The following is a 9,220-nucleotide window of genomic DNA, read 5'->3' on the forward strand; positions in this document are numbered from 1 at the left end:
GCCATATTCTCTAATGACTTCTTTTTCTGGAAATCCAATTACATGTATGTTAGTGTTTTTGATATTGTTACACAGCTCTTGGTAGCTTTACTCATTTTTTTAAACTCTTTTAACTCTTTTTATTTCAGTTTATATATTATATACTGATCTATCTTCAAATTTACTGGCTCTTTTTTAGTTGTGCTCAGTCTGCTGATAGCACATCTAGGGAATTCTTCAACCCTGATAATGTGTTTCTATTTTTCTTTATGTAAAATTTCCATTGACTTGAAAAAAAATAGTTTTTACGTCTCTGCTGAGATTCTCTCTCTGTTCTCATACATGCTATCAACTTTGTTATTAAATCTTTTAAATATTAATCATAGTGATTTAAAAATCTCTGACTGATACTTCCACCATCTGAGTCATGTCTGATGACTAGTTCTGTTGACTGTTTTACCTGTTAACAGTGGGGTTTTTTTATGCTGTTCAAAATTTCATATCATTTCAATGAAGTCTTGACATCATTTGTAGAAGAGTAATATAAGCTGAATAACATTTAAAAGTAATATAAGCTTGAATAACACTTAAATCTGAACATGGACATGCCTCTCTGTGCCTGATTCTCAGGGAAGGGTTTTATCAGTATTTGCCTGCTGAATTCTGATTTGTAGGTCATGGATAGAAAAGAGTTTCTTATCCACTCCCAGAAATAGTACACCTATTCTTATACTAGAGCAGGATACCGACTCTAAGACTTTTCTTATTTTTGCCTATGGGCATAAGGCTTTTGCTTTTATTCAGCCCCTAGAAAAAAATAGGTCTGCCCCTTCCTTCAGTAGGCTCAGGCTTTTTTGCTTTTTATGAGAGAATGACCCAGCTGGTTGGGTGGGTTTGTTATCCGTTTGCCACAGTGATGGCCCCAAATTTCCTATATGCCTGTACCACTGATCACCTCCTCCATGTTTACTCTGTCCCTAGTTTTTCTCATGAGACCCCAGTGGAAAAGAACTTGTGGATTAGGGCAATGCCCCCTTGTGTCTTCAACTCCCAGCTTTTCCAAACCGATATACTTATTCTTTAAGACTTCAGTATATGTTTAGTTAATTTCTCCTTACTAACTTATATGATGGTCATCTCTTTCTTTTATGTTTTGCCAAAAGTAAAAGAGTTTGTGTTTCCTATCTCTCCTTGGAGGGGCTTGCAATTATTTGGGATTTAATTTATTTGATTGCCTTGTAACCTCAGCTCTCATATGAGCTCAAGAACAGTTTGTAGATTTTCTAGCTTTTTTTGGCTGCTAAGGTGGAAAGGCACCATGTCTCTCTTCTGGTATTCTACATCCTAAATAGAAGCAAACTCTGGAAATATAAACTTGAAAGACAGAGGGAGTCAATCAGGGGAAAATCACCAGGGCAAAAATTTACTAATACCTGCTGTGGGTCCGCTGCCTGCTCCAGCTCTTGGATTTTCACATGCAACTACTTCTCTTACTATCTCACATGTAAAGAGTGTCTGTTCCTTGCAATTAAAAACTTTTAAACGTGCATGAAACTCCATATCTCAAAATCAGGAGAACCCAATGCACATCGTGTGTGTGGTAGGGAGGATTTTAGAGATGGCCTCCCAAGGTTCCCACATCTTGGTTAGTCAAAATACTTTTCTAGGTAATGCTCTAAAGAGATTAAAAAATCCCCAGGCAGTTGATCTTAAGATCTGAAGATTATCAAGGTGAGCTTGACTCACTCAAGTGACTCTATTTTAAGCAGAAAGTTTTTCTATAGCTGGTAGCAAGAGAAGTCAGAGAGATTTGAAGCATGAGAAGGATTTCGGTGCACTGTTTTTGGCTTTGAAGGTGGAGGGGGCTCTGTGCAAGGACTGGAGAGTGGCCGCAAGTACCTGGGAGCATCCCCTAGCCAGAAGCCAGCAAGGAGATGGGGACCGCAGTTCTTACAGCTGCAAGGAACAGAATTCTGCCAGTAACAATGAGGGTGGAAAAGGGACTTAAGCTCCAGATGAGAACACAGCTAGCTGACACATTGATTTTAATCTTGTGAGATCCTGAACAGAGATCCTAGCGACACCAGTCTGGATTTCTGACCCACAGAACTGTGAGATAGCACACTGTGTTGTTTTAAGGTGCTCCATTTGTGGTAATTTGTTACACAGCAATAGAAAAATGAGTATGTGTTGATTTCAGGTGACTAGAACCCTCCCAAAGCTTCAAAGTGCTTCAGCCCTGTTCATAAAGTATTTTGTGACATTACTGGAAGAGGAGGCCTTTGGAAACACATGTTTTCCTAATCAGGATGTAAGACTCGTGATGTTGAAGGGACTTACAGCAGAGACTGAAGCATGGAAAATACAGAAACACCACTTGGATGACTAGCGAGGTAAGGACACAGAAAGCAGATTCTATCAGTAAACAAGGATTAGAGCAACGAGCATTCAAGTAGGAGTAGCTTTTGCTCAAGAGGAAAGCAAAACTTTGCTTTTGTGCGTAACTGTGACTCTGCTTTGGTTTAGAAAATGAAAATATGGTAGTAGATAATAATGATAATAAAACAACAGCAACAACAACCATCGATGGAGTATTTACTCTGCACCAGACACAGCTGCAGTGACGTCACATGTGCTTTTTCTGATCTTAAAATCTTGAGTTTGATGCTATTAGTCTTCTTTTAACCCTTGCATGGGGGTGATGAAGATTGACCCTGAGGTTAATCAGGAAAAAGCCAGGAAACAGTGGCAGCATTTTGATACAGCAAGATTAAGTGTCTGTTACAGTTTTATAATGTGCCCTTAATCTTAATGATGTTTATCTGCTCTGTCTAAACAAGGAGGTAAATTCTTTAATTCATGCACCTTGAAAAATACCCTTCTTAGTGCACTTAAAAACAGATGGTTTCTGAGCCAGGACCAATAAATTAGACCTTCTGTATTTCTAAGATAATTCATGCTTTATCTAAAGCCTATCATATAATACATGTAATGTGAATTAGCAATGTTTATTGATTATCTTTTTTTTAAGCAATCTCCTATTCCCAGTGTGGGGCTTTAGCTCACGACCCTGAGATCAAGAGTTGCATGCTTTACTGACTGAGCCAGTCAGGTTCCCCAATTAATCATCTTAAAAAATTAGATTACTAACACATTTTGGCTACACAGTGGTAGAGTACGGGTAATGATAATTATGCCTTATCACTAAGGTCCAAGAGCAGATGGTAATCAATTCTCCAGAGTTGTCTAATTAGCAGATACATAAAATAATAGTAAAAATCAACATTAATAAATACAAGGAACCATTAATTTTTGCCAATTTTAATTTGCAACCCACAGATAGTTTAATTTTCTTAATTAAATAAGTACTAAAATCAAAATCATGAAAAATAAGAGGGGACCTAATCTCCTTAAATGATGGGGCACTCAAACATTTTTACTTTTGCATGCAGACAAAAAAAAAAAAAACCAACCCCAAAACAAATAACAAATAAACAAACAAACAAACAAAAAAAACGGTCCACCCAAGAGCTAATCCATTTTCCACGCTCATTATCATTCAGATGAGTCTTTTGTAAGACAAAGATGTCGGCAGAGCTTTTTCAGTGTCTGAGAACGCCTTTCTTATTTGGATTGTACAAATAAAGAGGACTTTCTGGATCTAATTAAGAGATTTTTCACCTGCCATCATTCATTCAGTTCACAAACATTTATGGAACACGTGCTATGTGCATGGTGCAACGTTAAATACTGTATTCCGCCACGAGTTATGCCACAACGGGCCAATCATAAAACTACACTCTTTTTTTTTTTTTTAAAGATTTTATTTATTCATCTGACGGAGAGAGAGGGCGCAAGCACGGGGAGAGGCAGAAGCAAGCTCCCGGCAAAGCAGGAGAAGCCGGATATGGGACTCGATCCTGGGACTCTGGGATCTTGACAGGAGCTGAAGGCGGTGACTTAACCAACTGAGCCACCCAGGCGTCCCATAAAACTAAACTCTTCATTAATCTTATAATTTTTTTTTTAAAGATTTTATTTATTTGACAGAGATCACAAGTAGGCAGAGAGGCAGGCAGAGAGAGAGAGAGAGGAGGACACAGCTGGACCCTGGGATCATGACCTGAGCTGAAGGTAGAGGCTTTAACCCACTGAGCCACCCAGGCGCCCCAATCTTGTGATTTTTAATGGTTTACTTCTTTCATTCAGCAAGGCCTGATTAACAACCACGTGCAGGTCTAGGCCTAGTCGCTTGAAAGGACTGCTCCATTTCTGCTTTCACATGCTCATAATCTGATAGGGGAGGCAGATTTGTAAATGAGAAGTTCCTGTGCAACAGAGGTCCCACCTCAAAGATTTGTGATGGTATAATGGAGCCTCTCGGTGTGTGTGTGCGTGTGTGTGTGTGTGTGTGCATGAGTGTGTATGTGAGCGTGAGGAGAAAGGAGGAACCTGTTTGGGCATGATTTAATTTGAAATCATATGAACTTGCCAATATCAGAGATTTTGACTTCAAAAACAGCAACTTGATATGGTTTCAATGATATTTCAAGATGACGTGGTAATGATGAATGAACATCAGTAAACACACGAACAGACTGAAATTCTGTTGTCATTGGTGCTGTTATTTGCATTTTCCACTCCCCAACCTGATCAGAAATGACTTGTCCCTAAGATGAGGACCGGTCCTGAGTCTGGGGGAGAATCTGGGGTTACACACAGGGAAGAGGTCTTGGCTGCCAAAGTTGGTGAGAGTGGGATTCTTCCAGACAGCCCTGGGGAAAGAGCGTGGATATAATGATGCTAAAGCTCTATCCTTTACTGAACACCAAAATGTGCTGGCCACGGCGCTAAGTCCTTCACAAGCATGGTCTCTAGTCCTCCTGACAGCATCCCTAACTGTGTCTTCTTATACCTATTTCACCTACAGGAACTCTGAGGCCACTCTCTGGTGCATAGCAGAGCTAGGGCATGTTCCCGTGATTTCCCTGCCCCCTGCTCTTCCAGGAGGCCTCATGAGAGTGACTGCAAGTAGAACCAGAAGGACTGAGCACAAGCTGATTTTTTTTTTTTTTTAAAGATTTTATTTATTTGACAGAGAGAGAGAGAGAGAGAGAGAGAAATAAGCAAAGCGGCAGGCAGAGGGAGAGAGAGAAGCAGATTCTCTACTGAGCAGGGAACCCAAAGCCGGGCTAGATTCAAGGACCCTGGAATCATGACCTGAGCCAAAGACAGCTTCTTAACCAACTGAGCCACCCAGGTGCCCCACGAGTTGATGTTTAAGTATTGCCCAGAAGAGGAAAGACCAGACAGTAGGTAGCCTCGTGAATAACTTCAGTGTCACAAGTCCTTGCTTTTTAATTTGTATGTTTTTGGTCTTAGGGAGGTAGAAAGGGGCAGGCAGGAGGAGGCAGGAGAGGGGGATGAGAGTGTAGAAGATGAAGCTTGATGGCATGGGAAGAAAAGGGAAGCAGGCTGCTCTTCCCTCTCTCACCTCCCTGGCAAGCAACCAGCTGGCTCTGTCACTTAACTCTTTGTTTCCCATGGCAAGGACAAAGCACAGCCTGCTCAGTGAAGTCTTTCCTGACTACAGTTACCTAGCAGGGGGAGAAAACTGTGGGGACATCATTTGATGAAAACATTTTTCTTGAATTATTGTCTGAAAAAAATGTGCATAGAGAGGAATACATTGTCAGGAAAATGCAAAACCAAAACTTGAAGTGTGTTGCTAAAGGAGTGCTCTCAGCTGGGAGATTTGAAAGTAGACAGCGTTTCCATCACTCTGTGATGGCGGTCCAGTTGAGAGTCTGCAGTTCCCTGTGGCCTTGTCATCTCGAAGCCACCCAGCACACTACAATGCTCAGTGGGAACAATGCCTCAGGAGGCCCACGCGACCCATGAGCACAGCATCTCATCTATTATCCAAGTGGCCTATTCTAGAAACCATCTTTTGGGTGTGTCTTTTCATTTGTTTCTTCTGTCCCACACGCTGAGAGTGATGACAAGGGTCATTTCTAGTTAATGTTGTGGACAGTGCACTCGGAGTGACCTTTCCAACTGAGAAGCAGCTATTCACACTCCGGATTTTTAAACAGTTTTCTCAAAAAGAAAAAAAAAAAAAAAAAGAAGTGAGTGTATTTCCCTACAGATCACACGTTTGAATTTAGACTTAGGTACCTCTCCGAGGCTTACCTCTTTCCATAAGAAACATGATTTTGTTAAGAGTTTGAAAGAGAAAAATCACTGTAGGGTTATTTTGCCAGGGCAGAAGGGAAGATGTTTTCAGCAAGAGTGGAATAGATCATTAATCCTTCCAATGGAAAACAGATAATAAATATGCAAACCTCTTAGTAAGGTCCCTTCTCTCCTCTAGCATTTGCACAACTCAGCTATGCCAAATTATAAAATGCTTCCTGAAAATGATATTTTCTTCATAACTTGAACTTCAACATTTATAGAACATTAACTTTCCTCAAGTGTCTTTTTCAGTTTATCTTTTAAAAACACTTGAGTTATACTCTGGTCGGTAAATGTTCAGAGCATGGCATTTGGGGCACCTTTTCAAAAACAGTCAAGGAAGGAAAACAGTTGACATAGACCAAGGGATCAAGCACTTAATTCATCCTGGTTTTAGGTTACTGATGACAAAGTCTGGCATTCTCCTGACATTCAGGACATCTGGGAGCTGTCTACCTCTGAGTCATCAGTTGCCATGTAGCCACTGAACAACAACAACAAACTTGTTATCGGCCTTTATAAGATGAATCTGAAGCAATAGTCTTTTTCTTCTTCTTCTTCCTCTTCTTCTTTTTTCAATTTTATTTATATATTTGACAGAGAGAGACCACAAATCAGGGGAGAGGGAGAGGGAGATGGAGAAGCAGGCTTCCTGGTGAGCAGGGAGCCCCATGTGGGGCTTCGATGCCTGATATCATGACCTGAGCCGAAGGAAGATGCTTAACGACTGAGCTACCCAGGTGCCCCAACAGTCTTCTTTTTGATTGCATTTTTCCCCTCCTTTCTGGTTACCAAGTGTTGAGTGTTTAAAAGGAAAAAAAAAAAAAAAAAAAAAAAAAAGCTAGTACTTGGCAATGTAAGGTTTTAGAGATGTCAAGTTTAGTTCACCTTTCTCTGAGATCACACTGTCTCCAGATACCTAGGAGGCATCTTTGTTGAGTGCCTGTCCTTGCTCAGCTCAGCCCCGTGCAGAGGCTGTGCTGCTGGGAGGGAGGGGCAAGAGGAGATGGGGGAAGGGATGACTTAGGTCTATTTTGAAGTAGGTGGTCTGGTGCTTGTCTGAAAGTCCTAGGGCTCTGATATTTTAAACTGGCTTTGTCAGGACAATTGATGCCTTCGAGTCTTTGCACAGGCATGTTTCAAAGGCTCCTGAGTTCTGTTGCTTTTACCCTTTATTTATACCCACTGAAGGCTCTTGCTAAGTTGTCTATGGTGGGGCAAAGAGGACAGCCACTCAGATGGATGCCCGGGTGCGGGTCCAGCCTGACCTGGCCCAGCTTGTGCTCCAATATGCCCCGCAGGCTGGGGAAGGCTACAGCTGGCCAGAAGCTCCTGTCCCTCATCCACCACCCTCTCCAGTGCAGGTGGCTCTGTGATTGCTGTCCCGCCCAAGGGAACATTGCACATGATCCAGGTGCTTGGCCCAGAGAGAATGTTCCCTATTGAAAGCACATGGGGAATACGGCCCCTCAAAGCCAGTCGCTGTGCGTCCTTCTGTTATTTGGAAAAGACCATGTCAAATGTCTAACAAAAGTGTTTAAACAGTCCTTCTCCTTTCTGGTGATTTGTGTAGGAAAAGAAGGTTAAATCTGGTCTCTGTCCTTGGCAGAGAAAATGTACACATATCCGGGACTCTCGTTTGTTCTTACAGAACACTTACAGAACACACATCCAGCTGGTGATAAATGAGCGATGTTTGAAAATTAGTTAGAAATAACAGAATAGGGCATTCTTTGATTCTGAATCCCTTCAACTAGAAAAATGGTCTGTATTTTAAGAAGGCATTTCCTAAAATTCACCAGAACCTGAAAGGAAACACAGGATTCTTTCTCTTTAACCTGTGTCATTTACAGTGTTAAGTTCTAAATGGCAAAACATGTATTAAAGTTTAAAATTATTTTAAGTTTTAAAAAATATTTCCTGAGGAAGGAATGGAGTCTTCGTACATTCATTTTCATTAATGCACTTATTTAATCTAAAATTAGCACTTTGATACTTATTTTTGTCTGCCCCCTTTTGAAAATTACTTTGTAAAAACAAATATCACAGTTATGGATTCAATTATTGAAAAAGATGCTATTTTCTGAGATATGATAAACACTTGCCTGGGTTTGGTAAATTACAGCTGTCCATTGTGAGCTCATTTCTGAAGGAGATTCATTTAAAATTTTATTACTGTGTAGATCACACAATGGAATAACAGTGTTAATAACTTGATACTGTAGCTGCAGGATTTGCAACTTACTCTTATGAAGCAAACTGCCCTCAGGCCAGCGGCTGCTCATTTATTTCACTATATTTAAATCAATTGAAGAGGCAGTCAGACAGTAAATTGTGTGTGTGTCTCTGGTCATAAAATTGGCATCTCAAACTGTAAAGTCTTCTGCAAAGATTTAACAGCTCCCCCTTTCGGGACGGACTCTTTTTTGTCCCATCTTCTACGGGGAAGGTGTGGAGATGTAAATAACATTCTTTTTCTGTCTTCTTGTTCAGTTCTCTTTTACCACCGTACAGTGGGGTCCAACTTTTCCAGCTTCTGTAAAGCTCCCACTTACTGCTTGAGGGGGATTCTTTTGTCTGAGCAGCGGAACAAGATAACCGACTTAATCTTCCTAGTAACACGTGAGTCGCCATGTATCATTTTAATCTGCAAAACACTAGGGCTGAGTCGTGTCACATGCTGATTTTACTTTTCTATGAGAAAGTGACTCCCTGGTTCAATGATGGATTGCTTGTTCTCTTTAAACAACAGTCAAGATGGTGAATGCCCCGGGGTGATAGACAGAGTGTGCAATGGGAATGGGGGCAAAGCTGATGGCCCGGTTCAAGTTCACCTGACAAAGCTGGAGCAGTCTGCAAGCAGCATTCGAGAAAGGATTATTCACACTGGCATTATCGTTTTGAATGCATTTTTCTCCTTGCGCAGCTGCAAAGCCCCCTCACACTGAAGGTTTATGCACCATAATAAAGAGATTTATTTTTTTTCTCTCTCACTCTTGCTTCT

The sequence above is a fragment of the Mustela nivalis genome, assembly GCF_964662115.1.
Source record: "Mustela nivalis genome assembly, chromosome: 4".
NCBI classification, from domain to species: Eukaryota; Metazoa; Chordata; class Mammalia; order Carnivora; family Mustelidae; genus Mustela; species Mustela nivalis.